Below are 22,688 nucleotides of genomic sequence, written 5' to 3'. Positions count from 1 at the left end.
GGCCCGAATAGAAAATCTCCAGGGCAGGGAATTGCACATAAATTTCCCCTTTGAACCAGTGTCCCCCTTCCAGGATTTTAGCCAGATAGCCCTTGGAGCGGAGTTTGAGGGCAGCTGATCCATGGGATCGGATAAGGAACCTCGATCCTCAAAGGGAAGAGCGCTCTTCCTAGAGATTCCTGCCACTGGGGCGTCAGGTCTAGGGGAATTATCCCAACCGCTGCCGACCTCTTCCGCTTAGGAATACCAATCTTTCTATCGGGATCTTTCCATTCCCTCTTGATAAGACTTGTTATGTAGAGGCTTTTTGGGCCCTAAGCCTTCGAACATTAATGTCCTGTACGGAACGGGGCACTTCTGGGTCCTCGATATTCATCGTTGCTCTTGGTTTTAAGTAGCCGATTGGAACAAATTCCCCTCCGTCCTCATCTGATCTCTGATCTAATCCGATCAACTCTTCCGACTAGAAGTGAATGGTTGATCCTTCGTTTTTCTTAGCGACTTGAGGGAATTTTTAACTTCCGCCCTTACGATGTCCTTAACCCCTTAGTGACCGGCCTAATTTCACGCCGGCGTAAATAACAGGTTACCTTTATTCTATGGGTCGGTACGGTTACGGCGATACCACATATGTAGTGTTATTTTTTTTAAAGTTTTACGACTTTTGCCCAATAAAAACACTTTTGAACTAAAATGATTTCTTTTTGCGTCGTCGCTTTCCAAGAGCCGTCATTTTTTTAATTTTTCCGTCAACGTAGAGATATGGGGGCTTGTTTTTTTGCGGGACGAGACGTAGTTTTGATTGATACTGTTTTCGGGTTACATGGGACTTATTGATTAACCCCTTCCCGCGATTGGGCGTGACTGTACGTCCGGAATCAAAGTGATTTCCCGCACTCGGGCGTACGGTTACGCCCAAACTTCAAACGGTCACCATGTCAACAGACACGGTGACAGCGTCCTGATCGCAACGGTCATAGACAGTTGCCGAGCAGGACTCGCGGCACAGGACCAATCAGAGTGATCCCGTGCCGGCAAGAGCTGTGATTGGCCAGTCAGTACTGACTGGCCAATCACAGTGCAGGAAGATTGTTTTGCCAGCATCTCCGGCTCTGACCAGCTCATTCCTGTCAGAGAGCTTGTCAGAGTCAGAAGCCAGTGAGAATACAGCGAAGAGTGATCTGCCCCTTATCTGCCCACTGAACAGTGATCACCCCCTTTGGTGCCCACTGGTTAAGAAAAATATATAATATATCATTTCAGTCCCCCACAGTGTCCTTCTGCCGTGTGCTGTGATCTGTCACCTGTCACAGTGCCCGGTCGCCATCACCCTGCTGTGTCCCTAGATTGCCCACTGCCCGAGTTCCCTGTTAGGTAGCAATGCCACGTCTCATTTCGTTTTTCCCCTGGTAGGTAGGGTACCCTTACTAATTGAATACAGCAGGGTCGCTGGTCTGTTCTCATTCCACGGTTGAGAGTAGCGGTTTATTTTTTGATAATTGTTTTTTTTTTTAAACATTCGTTAGTAGCAATTATTTAATATGGCCAAAAGAGTCTTCTCAGTCGAGGAAGCATATGAGATATGAAATGCTGTGTTCCGATACGGACATTGCGAGTGAAGGTGAAGAGCAGTTCGTGCTTCCATCCTCCTCTGCATCCAGTGACTGAGTCTGCACCCCCCCCCCCCCCCAGTCGGCGCAGAAGAGCCGTAGGTCCTGCTCTGCCTGAGCTGACCTGGGAAGCTGCGGACAATTATACCCCCCAGGTGCCGGAGTTTACAGCCCGCTCAGGCATTCAAATTGAAATTACGGGTTTCGGCCCCATTGATTATCTTAAAGTTTTTTTTCAGACTCCCTTTTAGAATGAATTGTCCAGCAGACTAACCTTTATGCGGAACAGTTTATCTCCCAGAACCCCGACTCTTTATAGGAGAAGCCAAAATTGGGCCCCCACAAACCCATGTTCAAAAAACTATGCAAACATAAAGTAGACACATGGGGGATGTGAACTAGTAACTATTCTGTGTGGTATAATTATCTGTCTTACAAGTAAATACATTTGAATTTAGAAAATGCTAAATTTTTTGCACATTCTCTAAATTTTGGTGTTTTTCACACAAAAATATTGAATTTATTGACCAAATTTTTTCACTAACTTAAAGTGCAATATGTCACGAGAAAACAATGAATCAATTGGATAGATAAAAGTATTCCGGAGTTATTACCACATAAAGTGACACACGTCAGTCTGTGTCATAAGGTCCAAATGTGGCTGCGTCCTTAAGGGGTTAACTTTTCATTTTAAATTTTCCATTTTCTTTTGAGTTTTTTTCAGTAATAAAGTTGAACAAACAAATAAAACTAAACATAAATGTAGTAATGAAATACATAAGTCCGTCCAGCTTTTCTACATTTACACAGTAAATTGCAAGTTAACGATGCAACGTATGCACATGTTTATATAAAAGAGTGAAAAGGGGGGGGGGGTGAGACAATACAATGGACGACCAAGTAAATCTGTGCATTTCTAGCGTTTTAATCCCGTAGCGAGACATGAGAAAGGAAGAAAAAGTAGAGGTAGCGACTACTTGGTGTCCGATACCCGGGCTCTATACTGAGAGGTCATCCTATAGGCCGGCCAGGGCTGCCAAGTCCTGGTAAAACGGGCAATAGACCGGTTGGCAATGGCGGCTATCTCCTCTATATGGAAGATTTGATCAACCTTCCCCAGCCACTGCGACACAGTAGGAACATTGGAGGATCTCCATAGGGGTGGAATTAGTCATCGAAAAGGACAGTAATGGGTTTGCATCGGGGGTGATGCCTTGAATTTAAGAAGATTGTAGGGGCCGCCATTGGCTGGGAAATAGTACAAATATCGGTCATGAGGGGAAGTACCGACTCAGTATTGGGCATGGCCACCATATATGCATATAAGAGCCGGAGCAGGGTATCTGGTTTGCGCTAATGAAGTCTCGTTTACAGGTCGATGAAGAAGAGGAGGTCCACCGGTGAGATATGGGATGACGGCTTCATGGAGGGGGATGTAACGTCACACGACTTGGGGTCATTCTTGATCGGAGAGAAAGGCTCCGTCCTTCGGGAGAGTCAATAGGATCAGTGGTTCCAATCATGGGGTTGGTTGAATGGCCTCCCAATCCTGCGCCGCATAGACCTATGAGGTCACCCGGGTCAGAGGTGAAGGGGTTAAAGTAGACCTATATAACAACCAAGTGTCAATTGTCGTATTCGTAAGAACGTTCTGGAAAGAGTAAAGTTGTAGGATAGGCGAGCGTTATAGTTCTCAAAGGGAGAAGTGCAAGTTCCTCCCCTACAGGTATCCGGAGTTTGTCGCTCGGTTCAGTAGAATGTGAAATCAGGAGCGCCAATTCCACCCATTGACTTGGGGAGGGAAAGAGAGTAGTAGAGCTAATTTTGGGATGTCGGTCATTCCAGATATAGCGGAATAGTAAAGAAAGAGAGGGGGATGGGTATAGGGAACATTTGAAAATCATAGGTGAACTGAGGGAGGATCAGTCCTTTGACCAGATTCTTACGTCCAATCCAGGATATAAATGGAGCAAACCAGGAGTCTATAGTGGATTTTACAATTTGCAAGGGAGGTGTGTAGTTAAAGGGAATGTGTCACTAGAATTTTTTTTCAGTTAAACAATTAGTATTTAAGTGATTACACATTGTTTTAATTTTTTTGTCTGGAAATTTTATACAATTAGATTCTAATTTATAATATTTCCATGTGCTGGCCACTAGAGGGAGCAGTTCCCAAAATTGCAATGTGGTAAAGCAACCTCATTGATGTATGCTCCAAATTTGGGGTAGACACACTCTCTCTAGTGTCCTCACACAATCCCCCCTCCTCCCTTCTTCTGGCTGGTGCCGGGCGGGGAGGGGTTTAAATGTCTTCAAGACTCCTACAGTGTGTGCCGCCATTTTCTGAGCGACTGCACAGTGTAGGAGGATTAGATACAGGGCTCAGCAGACAGTATCACACAAACATACACGAACATAAATTACCTGCTCCTGCCGCCTTCGCTACTGTTCCTTGCGCCTTCGCTACTGTTCCTTGCGCCTTCGCTTCGTTGAACATATGGCCGGAAGTCGTCCTCTGACTGTCCGGCAGCGGCTTCCGATCCACATTAAAATGGCGCCGGATTTCGCTCTACGAACGAGCTTCGTTTTGGTCTGTGTGGGAGCGGCGCATGCCTCTGAGAATAGAACGGCTCCCGTTCGCATTCTCTATGGAGTTGTATGTGCCGTATTGTATCTCTGTATGTGTCGATTAAAAAAAAAAAAATGGCAGCCCCCATAGAGAAGTAAAAGTAAGAACACCGTAAAAAGTAGAACATGAGGATAAATAAAATTTGTTATTATATATTTAAAGCAATATGATTAAAAAAATAAATAAAATCATGACACCTTCCCTTTAAGAGAGTGGATGTAAGATTTGGATTTCCTCTTTTTTTTTATCAGGGATATCAGAAGTCTAGGGACCTTGTCCCCGTGTACAAAAAGATCTGATTCTTCCAGTTCATATAGAACTTTGCGGATTGCGAGTCTAGCATTTTACGGTTTTACCTTTTAGCAATGAGAGAAGTAGGGCCTGTTCACATCAGCGTTGGCTTTACGTTCCGGGGTTCCGTCAGAGAGGTTTCCGTCAGGTGAACCCCGCAACGGAATGTCAAACTGAAACCACAGCTTCCGTTTCCGTCACCAGTGAGATCAATGGTGACGGAAACATTTCTAATGGTTTCTGTTCGTTACCATTCCGGCAGGTTTCCGTTTTTCCGACGGAATCAGTAGCGCAGTCGACTGCGCTATTGATTCCGTCGTTAAAACGGAAACCTGATGCATATGCCTATTTACGGCGCTGCATCAGGATAAGTAAACAGAGCAGGGAGCCGTCAAATCTCCCTGCTCTCAGCTGCCAGAGGTAGCGGGGGGCTGGGGGCTCCCTGCTCGACCGGGTGAGATCGATATAAGAATCGATCTCCGCTGTTTAACCCCTCAGATGCGGTGCTCAATAGCGTGCACCGTATCAGAGTGGTTTGGGAGAGAGGGAGGGAGCTCTTGTTCCGTCTGTCACGATTTTCGTGATCTTCAGGGACAATATATATATATATCTTGTTGACATGGTCCTCCCGATGTTGAAGGCAAGTAGTGATAGATCTGTAGAAGCTGCGGCCAGTGGGATTTCTCAAGGGCTTTTGACAGTATCCGCTCAATAAAGGATCGCGAGTCTGGCAGGTCTCTTTAGTCTTTCGTCGTTTCATCCTCTCTCTGATGATCAGAACCCGAATCTCCCCAGGCAGGTATTTCGTATGTCGGAGAGGACGGGTTGGTTTGGGAATATTTCCCTACGTGTTCCGTAGCCCAACAGAGCTCCACAAAAATGCAGCCGGCCAGGTCGGTAACTTTTATTATGAGCTTTTTGGAGGGCAGTGGAAAAAAAAAAAAAATATAGCAATTTCACCATTGTTTTTGCAGGTTTTTTGTTTTTTTACGGTGTTCACCTTGCGGTTGAAATTAGATATTAACTTTATTGTTTGAGTCATTGCGGTCCCATATATGTGAATTTTTATTTCTTTTTTACACTTTTTTTTTTATTTTTCAACTCGTTTTATTAACCCCTTCAGGACTGAGCCCGTTTAGGCCTTGTGGACGCAGCCAATTTTTTCAAATCTGACATGTGTCACTTTATGTGGTAATAACTTGGGAATTCTTTTACCTATCCAAGCGATTCTGAAATTTTTTTCTCGTGACACATTGTACTTTATGTTAGTGGGAAAATGTGATCAATAAATTTTGTATTTGTTTGTGAAAATCGCCAAACTTGAGAAAAATTTGCAAAAATTAGCATTTTTCTAAATGTATCTGGTTGTAAGACAGGCAGAAATACTAATTTATAGAACCAAAAAGAGAAAATGAATGCTGAGAGACAAGGAAATATAGAAAGTTACAAAAATGCTTTATTAAATACAAAATACACTATATAATGATAAAAGAATCCATGAACCAACAATAAAAGCTCCAGGGTACGGCAATGGGGGCAGCTTGCGCCCCATCATATGCCAACTTATTCCTGGGGCTGTGGGAAAGAGATCTGTTTATGTCAGATCGGATGCCATCGATGAATCGAGTGCTTTTCTGGGCCCGATTCATCGATGATATCTTCTTGATCTGGCAGGGTACTCAAGATGAACTATCTTTGTTCATTAATACACTAAATCAAAACGCTCTCAATATTAACCTCACGTATAAATGGAGCCATCAAAGTATAGATTTTCTGGATATCATTATTAAACAAGATACCAACGGTTTCTTGCAGACTGACCTCTACCGCAAAACAACATCAAAAAATTCGCTGTTACATGCCACGTCGTCACATCCACGACACGTTATTGAAGCAATCCCAACCGGTCAATTTCTCAGTGTAAAAAAAGATTTGTTCAACCACTGAAGATTTTAAGATTCGTTCGAATGAATTAAGAGAGAGATTTGCCCAGAGGGGATATAGCCATCGTAACATTCACAAAGCCTACCATCGAGCCCAACAAACTCCACGTGATCAACTTCTAAAAAAATCTATTAAAAAATCAACATGAACAAAAGGTGAGGTTCATAACATTTAACTCACGTTGGGTAGAAATGTGCAATATCCTAAACTAATTTTGGCCAATTCTTTTAACTGATCCAACATTACAAAAGCTATTACCTACTTATCCAGCCATGGCACCTCGTAGAGCGCGCAATTTGCGTGACTCGATAGTACACAGCTATTTAACACCAGTTACACACACACATGTATTTGCAGTTGCTATGTTGATTATCCCCTGTGGTCCCACTTTTTTAGATGTCCTGCGCAGTCACATGAATCCATAGATATTACATCTTTTCTTTTATTCACTTACCTATGTGGGTGTGTTTCGATCCCCGTGTCGCTCTCTGATTGGCGGTGGGTGCCCAGCCCCCGTCTTCGTCGTCCGCGGCGTCTGTTGCCTGATCCACGTGACGAGTCATTTTTGACTCGGTCTCGTGTTTCCGGCTCGGGCCCGCCTCTGCTGACGTGGGCGTGGTCTCCGGCAAACAGCGACCAATAGCCATACAGGAGGCGTAGTTCAATTGTCCGTCATACATAACAGCTTTGCCAAATGACAATTCATTGGCTTACTTCCATATAAAGACCCTTTGACCTCAACCCTTCACCACCCCCAGACGAAGGCATTAGCGACGAAACGCGCGTTGTGGAGGATCCCGGCTGTTTTCATTTCTCCGGTTCATTATGGGTACGTGTGTTTTTCCTTTTTGGATGTGACCCTATTCTTGCTTCTACATGCCTAAACCTACTCTGATTACACCAGGATACATTTAACCCCTTAAGGACACAGCCTGTTTTGGCCTTCAGGACACAGCCGATTTTTGCAAATCTGACATGTGTCACTTTATGTGGTAAAAACTCCGGAATGCTTTTGCCTATCCAAGCGATTCTGAGATTGTTTTCTCGTGACATGTTGTACTTTATGATACTGAAAAAATGTCGTCGTTAAATTCAATATTTGTAAAAAACACCAACATTTTGAGAAAATTTGCAAAAATCTGCATTTTTCTAAATTGTAATGTATCTGCTTGTAAAACAGATAGTAACACCACACAAAATAGTTACTAGTTCACATCCCCCATATGTCTACTTTATGTTTGCATCACTTTTTGAACATCCTTTTATTTTTCTAGGACGTTACAAGGCTTAGAACTTTAGCTGCGATTTCTCACATTTTCAAGAAAATTTCAAAAGCCATTTTTTCAGGGACCAGTTCAGTTCTGAAGTGGTTTTGAGGGCCTTATATATTAGAAACCCCCACAAATCACCCCATTTTAAAAACTGCACCCCTCAAAGTATTCAAAACCACATTCAGATTTTTTTTTTAACCCTTTAGGCATTTCACAGGAAATAAAGCAAAGTAGAGGTGAAATGTACAAATTTCAATTTTTTTTTTTACTAAATTCATATGTAATACAGTTTTTTCTGTAACAGAAGGTTTTACCAGAGAAATGTAACTTAATATCTATTGCCCAGATTCTGCAATTTTTAGAAATATCCCACATGTGGCCCTAGTGGGGTAATGGACTGAAGGAGCGGACTCAGAAGCAAAGGAGCACCGAGAGGATTTTGGGGCCTCTATTTTATTAGAATATATTTTAGGCACCATGTCCGGTTTGAAGAGGTCTTGTGTGCCAAAACAGTGGAAACCCCCCAAAAGTGACCCCATTTTGGAAACTACACCCCTCAAGGAATTTTTCTAGGGGTATAGTGTGCATTTTGACGCTACACGGGTTTTGCTGAATTTATGGGAATTATGCCGTGAAATTGAAAATCTAAATTTTTTCTAATAAAATGTAGTTTTAGCTCAGATTTTTTCATTTTTACAATAGATAAAAGGAGAAAAAACACCCCAATATTTCTAAAGCAAACTCTTCTGAGCACAGCAATACCCCATATGTGGTAATAAACTGCTGTTTGGACACACGGCGGGGCTTAGAAAGGACGGAGAGCCATTTGACTTTTGGAGCTCAAGTTTTGCTGGAATGGTTTGCGGCCCCATGTCACATTTGCAAAGCCACTGAGGGGCCAAAATAGTGCAAACCCGGCAAAAGTGACCCCATTTGGAAAACTATACCCCTCGTGGAATTTATCTAGCGGTATAGTGAGCATTTTGACCCAACAGTTTTTTTGCTGAATTATTGGGATTATGCAGTGAAAATGAAAAATCTACATTCTTTCCACTAAAATGTTGAATTTTTTTAGTTTTCACAAGGAATAAAAGGAGAAAAAACGCCCCAACAATTGTAAAGCAATTTCTCCCGAGTCCGGTAATACCCCACATGTGGTTATAAACTGCTGCTTGGACGCACGGCAGGGCTCAGAATGGCAGGAGTGCTACTTGGCATGTAGATTTTGGTTGATTGTTTTTTGGGCGCCATGTCGCATTTGCAGAGCCCCTGAGGTACCCGTACAGTAGAAACCCCTGAGATGTGACTCCATTTGGGAAACTATACCCCTCAGGGTAATCATCTAGGAGTGTACTGAGCATTTTGATCCCACAGGTGTTTCATAGATTGTATTAGAATGAGGCAGTGAAAATGAAAAATTATTTTTTTTTCCCCAAAAATATGTCGTTTTGCACCCAATTTTTTTTCCACAAGGGGTAATATTAGAAAAAACACATAATTTGTTACCCAATTTCTCCCGAGTACGGCAATACCCCATGTGTGGCCCTAAACTGCTGTTTAGGCACACGGCAGAGCTCAAAATGGAAGGAGTGCCATGTGGCTTTTAGAGCACAGATTTTGCTGGACTGGTGTACGGGCGCCATGTCGCATTTGCAGAGCTCCCTTAGGTACCAGAGTAGAGTGTAGAACCATGAGAAGTGACCCCATTTTGTAAACTACACCCCTCAAGGCGTTTATCATTTGCCTGGATATGACAGGGCTTAGGCATGAAAGGCGCATGTGAGACCTATTTTGGTGATTTTCGCAGCATTAGCCCACAACGGCAGGGCTCTGGGGTCAAATAGTAAAACAAACCCCCAAGTAGTGACCCCCATTTTGGAAACTGCACCCCTCAAGGCATTTTGACCACACAGGTTTTTTTTTTTCTATTAGAAATGAATGCTCAGTGGATGGTGCAAAGTGAAAATTGCAAATTTCCACAGGTATGTGCCATTTTAGTGCACAATATTTTGTGCCCAGTTCATGCCACTGAAGACAAATACCTCAAACTGTTAAGTGGGTTCTCCCGGGTATGGCGATGCCATATATGTGTGGACGTAAACTGCTGCTTGGGCACGCTGTGGGGCTCAGTAGGGAGAGGCGCCATTTGGCTTTTGGAGCGTGGATTTTGCTCGCTAGTTTTGTTTGGGGTTTTGCTGGTATTTCAGTTATGATGTGGGGGTACATGTGATCTGTGCGGAGAACATCAGGGTATAACAAGAGGGTATAATAATGGGGTAAATAAATAATAATCCGCAGATGTGTGTCCGGTGTCGCACTGATAAATGGCGCCCGATCTTATCCGCTTTTGGACACTCTGCACATTTTGCATCGTTATATTCTAAGAGCCAAAACGTCTTTATTTTTTCACCACCGGAGCCGTGCGAGGGCTTATTTGTTGCGGCACAATCTGTAGATTTCATTGGTACCATTTTGGGGTACATGCGATTTTTTTGATCACTTTGTATTTCATTTTTTTGGCAAGCCAGGTGACCAAAAACCTGCAATTCTGATGTTTTTTATTATTTATTTTTTATGGCGTTCGCCATGCGCTATGAATGACAATTTTACTTTATTCTGCGGGTCGGTGCGATTACGGTGATACCAGATGTTTATGGTTTCTCTTATGCTTTGCAGCGTCTGCACGATAAAATCACTTGTTTCAAATTAATTTTTGGTGTCACCGGATTCTGAGAGCCATAACTTTCTTTATTTTTCCGTCAAAAAAGCTGCGGGAGGGCTTGTTTTTTGCGGGGACGGGCTTGTTTTTTGCGGGGACGGGCTTGTTTTTTGCGGGGACGGGCTTGTTTTTTGCGGGGACGGGCTTGTGTTTTGCGGGGACGGGCTTGTGTTTTGCGGGGACGGGCTTGTGTTTTGCGGGGACGGGCTTGTTTTTTGCGGGGACGGGCTTGTTTTTTGCGGGGACGGGCTTGTTTTTTGCGGGGACGGGCTTGTTTTTTGCGGGGACGGGCTTGTTTTTTGCGGGGACGGGCTTGTTTTTTGAGGGACGGGCTTGTTTTTTGAGGGACGGGCTTCAGTTTTTAATGGTATAATTTTGGGGTACATGCGACTTTTAGATCCCTTTTTTTATTCTGTTTTGCGAGGGGTAGCGACTAACAAACAGCGATTCTGGAATAGTTTTTTATTAAATTTTTTTACGGTGTTCACCGTACGGGTAAAATAGCGTGATATTTTTATAGTTTGGGTCGTTACGGACGCGGGGATACCACATATGTGTACTTTTTTTTCTGTTTTTCCTATAATAAAAGACTTATTATAGGAAAAAAGGCTGTTAGTGTTTTTTGCAATTTATTTTTTTCATGAAACGTATTATTTTTTTACTTTTTTACAAAATTTTTATTAACTTGTTTTACCTTTTTTTTTGTCCCACTAGTAGAGTGGGTTTAACGGCAGCCTGGTCAAGTCTGCACTAAAAACCGGCTGTAAGTAACAGGTCCGGTTCTTAGTGCAGCCATCAGGACCTGCCGATTTCGTCGTAACAGCATGTGACCGCTGTGACAGCCAATCACAGTGGTCACATGCTGTTACTGCGTACAGACCCACCGGGAGTGTCTAAATGACAGCTCCTGCTCTGAGAACGAGCTGTTGCTAGCAGCTCTGTTCTTAGAGCAGTGATCAGGAGGCAATAGTATTGGTTCCTGATCTTTTGTGATCACTATGAGATCCAATCATAGTGATCACTACTGTAAAATAAAAGTAAAAACATGTATCTGTTTCTCCTCACTCTGTTCTAGCTGTGGAGAGAAACAGATACAAGTGTGTCAGTGTCCCGTCAGTGTCCCCACACAAAATCACTTGTCCCTTACACAGTTTATTAAAAAAAACACATTTTTTTCAGTATTTTATAGTATATAGTATATACATATATATATAAATATAAATATATTTACTGTATATACTAAGAATCGTACTATAAACTACTTTCTTTTTAGGGTACGCTGTTAGGCGGCGTGTACGCTGTTAGGCCTCATGCACACGACCGTAGCCGTGTGCACGGCCGTGATTTTCGGGTCGGCCGGCTGCGGACTGTCAGCCGCAGGCTGCCCGCAAATCGCGGGACATGCACATGGCCGCCACCATTGTTTTCAATGAGCCCGGACCGCAGAACCGGGCCGTAATAAGACATGCCTTTCTGCGGCCCGGGCTCCCGGGCCGTGCAAGGACCGCAAATACTACCGTAGTGTGCATGGCCCCATAGAAAAGAATGGGGCCGCAATTCTCCCGTGGATTTTCGGGGGAATTGCGGCCGCAAAAAAACGTTCATGTGCATGGGGCCTTAGACGGCGTAGGGTGCTGTTCTGGGCTTGGGTTTACGGTTTGTGTTAGGCGTAGGGTTTAGGTTTGAAAAAAAAAAAGTTTAATCCTTTCAGTGTTCTTAGTTGATTAGGCTTCATGCACACGACCGTGCTCGTAATTACGAGCACGGCCGGCCACGGGCAGCCGGCCGCTTTTGCGAGCCGTGCTGTAATTATAAATTATAGCAGCACGGCCCGTAAAATAGAAAAATAGAACATGTTCTATTTTTTTAACGGCACGGGCACCTTCCCGTGAGAAAACGGGAAGGTACCCGTGGGTAACAGAAGTCTATGAACCCGTTACGACCCGCAATAACGGGTGTTTTTACGGTCGTGTGCATGAGGCCTTAGTTGATAAAAAAAAAAATTAAACCGCTAGTTCCATTTATTATTTGCGGTTTAGACTGTATTATCATTATGACTGCCAGAAGATACAGCGTTGAGGAAGCCTATCAGATGCTATGCTCAGATACGGATTCTGCATCTGAAGTTGAGCTTTTAGGGCATGTACACACGTAGTGACCAAAAACGTCTGAAAATACGGAGCTGTTTTCAAGGGAAAACAAACCCTGATTTTCAGACGTTTTTTGAGCAACTCACGGTTTTCGCTGCGTTTTTTACGTCCGTTTTTGGAGCTGTTTTCATTGGAGTCTATGAGAAAACAGCTCCAGAAACGTCCAAAGAAGTGTCCCGCATATAATGTATATAAGTGTCCCGCATATAATGTATATAAGTGTCCCGCATATAATGTATACAAGTGTCCTGCATATAATGTATATAAGTGTCCTGCATATAATGTATATAAGTGCCCTGCATATAATGTATATAAGTGTCCCGCATATAATGTATATAAGTGTCCCGCATATAATGTATATAAGTGTCCTGCATATAATGTATATAAGTGTCCCGCATATAATGTATACAAGTGTCCTGCATATAATGTATATAAGTGTCCCGCATATAATGTATATAAGTGTCCCGCATATAATGTATATAAGTGTCCCGCATATAATGTATATAAGTGTCCCGCATATAATGTATAGAAGTGTCCCGCATATAATGTATATAAGTGTCCCGCATATAATGTATAGAAGTGTCCCGCATATAATGTATATAAGTGTCCCGCATATAATGTATACAAGTGTCCCGCATATAATGTATACAAGTGTCCCGCATATAATGTATACAAGTGTCCCGCATATAATGTATATAAGTGTCCCGCATATAATGTATATAAGTGTCCCGCATATAATGTATACAAGTGTCCTGCATATAATGTATATAAGTGTCCCGCATATAATGTATAGAAGTGTCCTGCATATAATGTATATAAGTGTCCTGCATATAATGTATATAAGTGTCCTGCATATAATGTATATAAGTGTCCCGCATATAATGTATATAAGTGTCCAGCATATAATGTATAGAAGTGTCCTGCATATAATGTATATAAGTGTCCTGCATATAATGTATACAAGTGTCCTGCATATAATGTATATAAGTGTCCCGCATATAATGTATATAAGTGTCCCGCATATAATGTATATAAGTGTCCCGCATATAATGTATATAAGTGTCCCGCATATAATGTATAGAAGTGTCCCGCATATAATGTATATAAGTGTCCCGCATATAATGTATATAAGTGTCCCGCATATAATGTATATAAGTGTCCCGCATGTAATGTATATAAGTGTCCCGCATATAATGTATATAAGTGTCCCGCATATAATGTATATAAGTGTCCCGCATATAATGTATATAAGTGTCCCGCATATAATGTATATAAGTGTCCCGCATATAATGTATATAAGTGTCCCGCATATAATGTATAGAAGTGTCCCGCATATAATGTATATAAGTGTCCCGCATATAATGTATATAAGTGCCCCGCATATAATGTATATAAGTGTCCCGCATATAATGTATATAAGTGTCCCGCATATAATGTATAGAAGTGTCCCGCATATAATGTATATAAGTGTCCCGCATATAATGTATAGAAGTGTCCCGCATATAATGTATATAAGTGTCCCGCATATAATGTATATAAGTGTCCCGCATATAATGTATATAAGTGTCCCGCATATAATGTATATAAGTGTCCCGCATGTAATGTATATAAGTGTCCCGCATATAATGTATATAAGTGTCCCGCATGTAATGTATATAAGTGTCCCGCATATAATGTATAGAAGTGTCCCGCATATAATGTATATAAGTGTCCCGCATATAATGTATAGAAGTGTCCCGCATATAATGTATATAAGTGTCCCGCATATAATGTATAGAAGTGTCCCGCATATAATGTATATAAGTGTCCCGCATATAATGTATATAAGTGTCCCGCATATAATGTATATAAGTGTCCCGCATATAATGTATATAAGTGTCCCGCATGTAATGTATATAAGTGTCCCGCATATAATGTATATAAGTGTCCCGCATGTAATGTATATAAGTGTCCCGCATATAATGTATAGAAGTGTCCCGCATATAATGTATATAAGTGTCCCGCATATAATGTATATAAGTGCCCTGCATATAATGTATATAAGTGTCCCGCATATAATGTATATAAGTGTCCCGCATATAATGTATATAAGTGTCCCGCATATAATGTATAGAAGTGTCCCGCATATAATGTATATAAGTGTCCCGCATATAATGTATATAAGTGTCCCGCATATAATGTATATAAGTGTCCCGCATATAATGTATATAAGTGTCCCGCATATAATGTATATAAGTGTCCCGCATATAATGTATATAAGTGTCCCGCATATAATGTATATAAGTGTCCCGCATATAAGTGTCCTGCACTTCTTTTGACGAGGCTGTATTTTTACGCGTCTTCGTTTGACAGCTGTCAAACGACGACGCGTAAATGACAGGTCGTCTGCACAATACGGCGGCAAACCCATTCAAATGAATGGGCAGATGTTTGCCGACGTATTGTAGCCCTATTTTCAGACGTAAAACGAGGCATAATACGCCTCGTTTACGTCTGAAAATAGGTCGTGTGAACCCAGCCTTACTTGAAAGCGACAGCGAAAGTGTCGCTTCAAGGGATTCTATGGATATGAGACCCAGCACCAGTGATATGGGAGACGGTGCAGTTGCCACAACGTCCGTTCAAAGTGCAGCCCCTGAAATTGCACAACCCCACCAAACCGATTTAGTGTGGGAACCCACGAGTTTATTTTCTCCCACCATAAATGACTTTATTGCTACTCCTGGCATAAGTCCCAATGTCAGTAATTTTTCACCACTAAATTATTTTAATATTTTTATTACGGACCAAGTTTTGGAACATTTTGTGCAGGAAAATTATTTGTATGCCAGGCAGTACATTGCCAATAAGCCTTCGTCACCTAATGCCAGGTTGTGGGATCCCACAAATTTCAAAGGGCGTCTCTCATTCCGTCAATTCATACCCTCAAAAAGTGCAAAATACGGGGTAAAGATCTACAAGTTATATGAAAGCACTTCTGGCTACACATGTGCATTTAAGATCTACGAGGGTAAAGACAGTTAATTCAATCCACCAGGGTGCCCTCCAAATATTGGTACCACTGGTAAGATTGTGTGGGATTTAATTGGCCCTTTCCTACACAAGGGGTATCATGTATACACGGACAGTTTTTATACCAGTGTGCCATTGTTTAGCACCCTTCATTGTGCCAACACAGGAGCCTGTGGCACAATACGCAAGAATCGCAAAGTTTTCCCAGGTCAACTTGTGGATAAAAAACTACCAAAGGGGCAGTCATGCACTTTTCAAATTGAGAAGATGCTGGCTTTAAAATTTCGTGACCGCAAGGACGTCTACATGATCAGCACTATCCATACAAGAGCAACAGCAACTGTTAGAGAACGTGGGGCTTCTGCAGAGAGACAAAAGCCTGTGTGTGTCATCGGCTATAACAAATCCAGGTTGCGATGCAGAACGCATTTGTCCTGTACAAAAAAAAATCAGCGGGCAGGGCGACATTCTTTGAATTTCAGGAGAAAGTGATTGAAGATCTCCTATTTCAATCTGTAGACCAGAGAGTAGTCCATGAGTCAGAGGATGTACGCCGACTTGTTGAAAAACATTTTTTACACCCCATCCCTTCAACATCTAACCAAAAATACCCCAAAAAACGGTGTCGGGTCTGCAGCAAACGAGGACAGCGAAGTGAGTCACGATATTATTGTTCCGCTTGTCCTTCCAACCCTGGTCTATGCATAAGTCCCTGTTTTGTCCTTATCAATACACTATGGGCTTTATTACAGTTTTGTTGGGGTTTTTGGTGGACCTCTTACACCCGATAATACTTCTAGAAATAGCGACATTAATTTGGGGAGTAGTGGTCCTTTACTGTATCTATACATACGGTGTGGGACACTGCCCCTTTATATATTCTACAGGTGATTGGTTGTTTTGTGCACACGGCGGTTCCTACCTTGCCGGGCAGGGGCTTGTTATGGTGTATATATCAGAGCGGGTTTATATACATAATGTCTATGGACTGACATGATTTCAGGACAGCTGCTTTCTTAGCACGACATAGTCATAGGGTGTAGAAACTGTTAGGGTATGTTCACACGCTGAGAGGCAGTTACGTGTGAAAAGACAGACTGTTAACAGCTGCCTCGTTTCACACGTAAAAGCTCCTCCTCGTAATTTACGAGGCGTCTGAGACGCTCGTAAATCTTGAGCTGCTCTTCATTGATTTCAATGAAGAACGGCTCAAATTACGTGGCAAAGAAGTGCCCTGCACTTCTTTGCCGAGGCAGTAAATTTACGCGTCGTCGTTTGACAGCTGTCAAACGACGACTAGTAAATAACAGGTCGTCTGCACAGTACGTCGGCAAACCCATTCAAATGAATGGGCAGATGTTTGCCGACGTATTGTAGCCCTATTTTCAGACGTAAAACGAGACATAATACGCCTCGTATACGTCTGAAATTTGGCCGTGTGAACATACCCTAAGGGACATCTATATCTCAATCTAGAAAAGTAGAATCCTCCCATTTTCAAAGCAAAATGTGTGTCCTGAAAGCCTCCGGGTGCTCCCTTCCTTTTGGGTCCTGCCGTGTGTCCAGGAAACACATTAGGGCCACAATGGGGATATTTTTGAACACAGGAAACCGGGTGATACATTTTCTGGTGCATTTCCTTATTCTCATGTCCTCTATACAAGAAATCTGACCTTAAAATGACACATTTGTGAAAAAAAGTGAAATAAAATTTTCTTTCCACCTGCTTTGCATTACTTCCTGCGAAAACTGTGGGGTCAAAATACTTAGTACACACCTAGATGAATACCTTAAGGGGTCTAGTTTTCAAAATGGGGTCATTTATGGGGAGTTTCTATCTTTTTGGCAGCTCTGTGCCTCTATAAATGTGTAATGGGACCTGAAACATTTTCAAGCAAAATGTGTGTCCTGAAAGCCTCCGGGTGCTCCCTCCCTTTCGGGCCCTGCCGTGTGTCCAGGCAACGCATTAGGGTCACAAAGGGGGTATTTTTGAAAACAGGAGAAACCGGGTGATATATTTTGGGGTGTGTTTCTTCATTCTCATGGTCGCTTTACAAAGAAATTGGTCTTCAAAGTGATACTTTTATATAAAAAGTGTTTGTTTTTTTTATTTCACCTGCTATGCATTCAATTTAGCAAAAAACTGTGGGGTCAAAGTACTCACTACAGCCCTAGATAAATACCTTAAGGGGTCTAGTTTTCTAAATGGGGTCGTTTATGGGGAGTTTCTATCGTTCTGGCAGCTCAAAACCTCTCCAAATATACAGTGGGCCTAAAACATTTTCAAGCAAAAATGAGACCTGAAAGCCTCCGGGTGCTCCTTCCTTTCGGGCCCTGCTGTGTGTCCAGGCAACGCATTAGGGTCACAATGTGGGCATTTTTTAAAACAGGAGAAACAGGGTGATAGATTTTGGGGTGCATTTCTTCATTCTCATGGTCGCTTTACAAAGAAATCGGTCTTCAAAGTGATACTTTTATGAAAAAAGTGAAATTATATGTTTTTACGCCTGCTTTGCATGAATTCTTACAAAAAAACTGTGGGGTCAAAAAACTTACAACACCCCTTAATAAATACCTTAAGGGGTGTAGTTTTCAAAATGGGGTCACTTGTGGGGGTTTCCACCATTCTGACACCTATGAGCCTCTGAAAACCTGGCTTGGTGCAGGAAAACAAAATGTACTTCAAAATGTATAAAATTATTACTAAACTTGTAAGTCTTCTAAATTGCTCCAAAAAAAATTTTTTTTTCAAAAGTGCTGCCAAAATAGAGTAAAGAGATGGAAATATATATTTAATTAAAAAAATTGTACTGTATGTGTGTACATATGTGACATATTGCAGTTAAAAATAGGGAAAAATGATAATTTTTACAAAATTTCTTAAATTTTTCTATTTTTTCATTAATTTCTGCAAATCGTATCCATCTACTTTTACCACTAAAATAAAGTACAACATGTGACGAAAAAACAATGTCAGAATTACTTGGATATTCAAAACTTTCGCAGTTATTCTCTGATAAAGTCACACATACCAGATTTAACAAATCTGGCTTGGTCATTAAAGGAACAGTGTCATCGCAAATTATTTTTTTATATGTTAAAGATGTTAGTGCTTTATTAAAAACGTTTATATTTATTTGTGTGTTTGTGTTTTACTTTCTTATTTTTACACTTTTTCTTCCCTATGGGGGCTGCCATTTTTTGTTCCATTTCTGTATGTGTCGATTAACGACACACACAGACATGGAGTACGGCAGCCACAGTCCCATAGGGACTGCGAACGGCTCCCGTCCCATTCACTTGTGTGTACGGCGTGTTTGGGAACTGCGCATGCGCCGCTCCCACACAGTCCAATTTGAAATTGGCGCCGTCCGGCGCCATTTTCCTGTGGACCGGAAGTCGCGGCCGGACAGTAATATTACTACTTCCGGTCGCGGCTTCCGGACTTGTGCACTTGGACCAGCGGCAGCAGACGGAGCGGACGGGCCGGAGGGAGCCGCGGCGGCAGGAGCAGGTAAGTTATTTCTATGTATGTTCGTGTTTGTGTACGTTTACTACTGTATGTAAACCTACTACACTGTGGGTTAGCTCAAAAAATGGCGGAGGTTAAACCGTTCAAACCCCTCGTTTATCCCGGCACTAGCCAGGATAAAGGAGGGGGGGATGCCGAGAGCTCACTAGAGCGAGGGCTTTTTACCCAATTTTGCAATGCTGCAATTTTGGGAATAGCTCCATCTAGTGACCAGAAATGGGTAATATTATAAATTAGAATTAATTTATAATATTTCCTGACTCGTGAAAAAAATAAAAAAAATTTGAACAATGTTAAATCACCCACACACTAAATGTTTAATTAAAAAAAAAAAACATGTTTTTCTGGCAACACATTCCCTTTAAGGTCTTTTCAGGCCCGGTCATTAAGGGGTTAATAAAGCATTTTTGTAACTTTCTATACTTCCTTGTCTCTCAGCATTTTCTCTTTTTGCTTCTATCCTAATTTGATGCTGATCGGGTAGAACACCCTGGAATCAACCCATAGTGCTAGACATAGATCTTACTCTTGATAGGCTCTTCATTTGGGTATGTAGATTCATGTTGCTTTTGTCGGATTGGTTACAAATACTATTTTATGTTGACATCGTTTTTTGAACATCCTTTTATTTTTCCAGGACGTTTCAAGGTTTAGAACTTTAGCAGCAATTTCACAAGGGATAGGGTGGAGAAGGAAGGGATCGGAGAGATATCCTAGTCCTGCATGGCTATCTAAGGGGGCAATATATGCATTACTTATGCTCAGGGTGGTTTCAAAGAATCATACATGTCCCATGGTAACCAAATGTAAGGTCCTTGGTCGCTGACCACAAACTCCTTCCATCCGACGCCCTTCTCAACAGATGTCTGCACATACGGCCGGCCGTCCTGCTCCACAGTGACCACCAGGGTGTGCTCATGAGCTCAGTCCAGACTTGAGAAGCCAGAGCGCACACATGTTGGAGATTGAGCTAATTGCTCCCAGAGCACCCTGGGCTATAAGAAGGTCCCAGCCCCATCTTCCCACGCCTGAGCTTTGTTGTCGTATACCTAGTCTGTCTTGCAAACGGTCCCCTAGAGTTTCCAGCTCCCTGTTCCTGTATCCTGATCTAGTGCTGAGCTGAATACCATGCTTGTCCTTCTACTCCACGCCTGACGTCTACCTGCTGTTTAGTTCCTGCCTTGCTACTGTCCGAGCTGCCACAGGTACCCTATATGAACTACATATAAGACTCTGACCTGCGCCCTGTTGGCCAGCTGCCATACCGCCGAGGCGGTCCAGCCCATTTGGTCCACGAACCCAACGTGACACCAAACACCGGTAAAGCGGTCTAGTTGATTGTTCGGAGAGGCTGTCAGAGACTCCTTTCTCCTAACCTCCCTAATTCTATTATGTAGAGCAGTCCGCGTAGGATTAGTGTTTTTCCAGTGAGCCGCTATAAGACATTTTGCAGCGGTAAGCACATGACGTAGCAATCAGGAATGCACTTTCTTTAAGCCCTTAGGCGGTACATTAAGAAGAAAAGTCATGGCTGTTGGAGGGAGATCTCCAGCTCTTTATGGATTAGATCCCTAACCTCCCCCCAAAAGGGACGCAGCAACCGACAGTCCCAGAAGATATGAGGGAGTGTCCCCTTATCGCTGCGGCACCTCCAGCATCTGTCCGATACCATGAAGGAATTCCGGAGTGCGACACCGATGCATCAGATCTTACATTGGTTCTCTTTATATGAAGCACAAAGAGATGACTTCGCTGCGCGAGACCAGATAATTTGCCGCAGCGACAAGGGGAGCCCCTTACCCAGATAAGTCTCCCATTTAAGCATATACCCATGCCTGGCAACCATAGGCACAGCCGGAGAGGGGAGAATAGCACATATCGCAGATATGAAACCGCTACTGGAGACGGTCGTTTTGCAGAGAATTTCACAGGTTGTGGGTTTAGAAAAACTCCTCTCGGAATGCAGAGAATTGGGTCATTTGTAGGCAGCTGAAGTACGTGTTCGATGGTAAACGGTATTTGGATTGTGACGTTTGAAATGGTCGAAAGTCGGACTGATTTCGGGATTCTGTGTCTATTACTCGCCCAAATATATCTCCGTAGAGATGTTTGAAACGTACGAATATCTTTTCGCGGTATAGGAAGAGTTTCCAAGACAAGACATACAGGTATTTTGGCAAAATAGTCATTAACCGCACTCTGCCGAAGGAGGACAGGGGTCGGGTGGACCACTTAGAAGTTTATTCAATTTCCTGAAAAAGGAGGGGTGTAGTTACTTTTATACAGGCAGGAATGGGAACTGGTAATGGGAGCGCCTAAATATTTTATCGTGTCGGTTTTCCACGCATAATTAAAGGAGGACTTCAGGGTCGATGTAAGCGACGGGGAAAGATTCACTGGCAGGGCTTCTGTCTTGGACCTTATAGCCCGAGTATAGGCAATATTCATTTAGGACCGAATGGAAGTTAGGTAAAGAAATTTGTGGGTTGCCGAGAGTCAAGAGGACATCGTCAGCGAACAAAGATATCGGCCGATAGTTAGTCCGTGAGTCGGAATGGAGGTCCAGCATTATCGGGGCGTGATCGGACCATGTAATGGGGCCAATGTCAGCAGAGGAGGTTGAACGGAGGCCGGGTAGGTTTCCTCAGAGTGCGTGTACTATGCGGGTCTCTCTAAGGGGGGTTTGTAGGGTATTCGGGGCGTACACGTTACACAGCGTGATTGGGACAGAGAGTCCCCACGAGGATGATAAACCTTCCCCGCGGATCAGCGATGGACTTAGTAACTTGTAGTGGCCAATCCTTTTTATTAGAATATATTTTAGGCTCCATGTCTGGTGTGAAGACGTCTTGTGGGGCCAAACCAGTGGAAACCCCCAAAACATAAACCATTTGGCAAACTGCACCCCTCAGGGAATTCATCAAGGGGTAATAGTGAGCATTTTAACCCTACACAGGTTCTTTTTTGCTGAATTTACTGTAATTAGGCCGCCAAAACTTCGATTGTTTTTTATGGCGTTCACCGGGCGCCATGCAATATATTCTGTGTGTCGATGCGATTACGGCGATACCATATGTAGATAGGTTTTTTTATTATATTTTACGTGTTTGCGCGATAAAATCATGGTTTTAAAATGTTTTTTTTTGTTTTTGTGTCGCCATATTCTAAGAGCCACAACGTTTTTATTTTTCTATCAGGAAAGCCGAGCGAGGGCTGTTTTTTTGCGGAACGGTCGTTTTTATCGGTACATGCGACTTTTTGATCCCTGTTTATGCAACAGGGATCTGAAGTGACTAAAAATAGCGATTCCGGTATCGTTTTTTTATGGCGGTCACCGTGCGGGATAAAGGACATTATATTTTTATAGTTCAGGCCGTTACCGACGCGGCGATACCAAATATGCCTAGTTTATTTATTTCTAATAATAAAAGGACTTTATAAAAAGGGAAAAAAGGCGATTTGATACATTTTAGTATTTTGACATTTTACTGTTGTACATTTTTATTTTATTTTTTTGTCCCACCAGGGAC

This window comes from Rhinoderma darwinii (assembly GCF_050947455.1).
Source record: "Rhinoderma darwinii isolate aRhiDar2 chromosome 3 unlocalized genomic scaffold, aRhiDar2.hap1 SUPER_3_unloc_2, whole genome shotgun sequence".
NCBI lineage: Eukaryota > Metazoa > Chordata > Amphibia > Anura > Rhinodermatidae > Rhinoderma > Rhinoderma darwinii.
Note: the sequence above shows the minus strand (reverse complement) of the source record.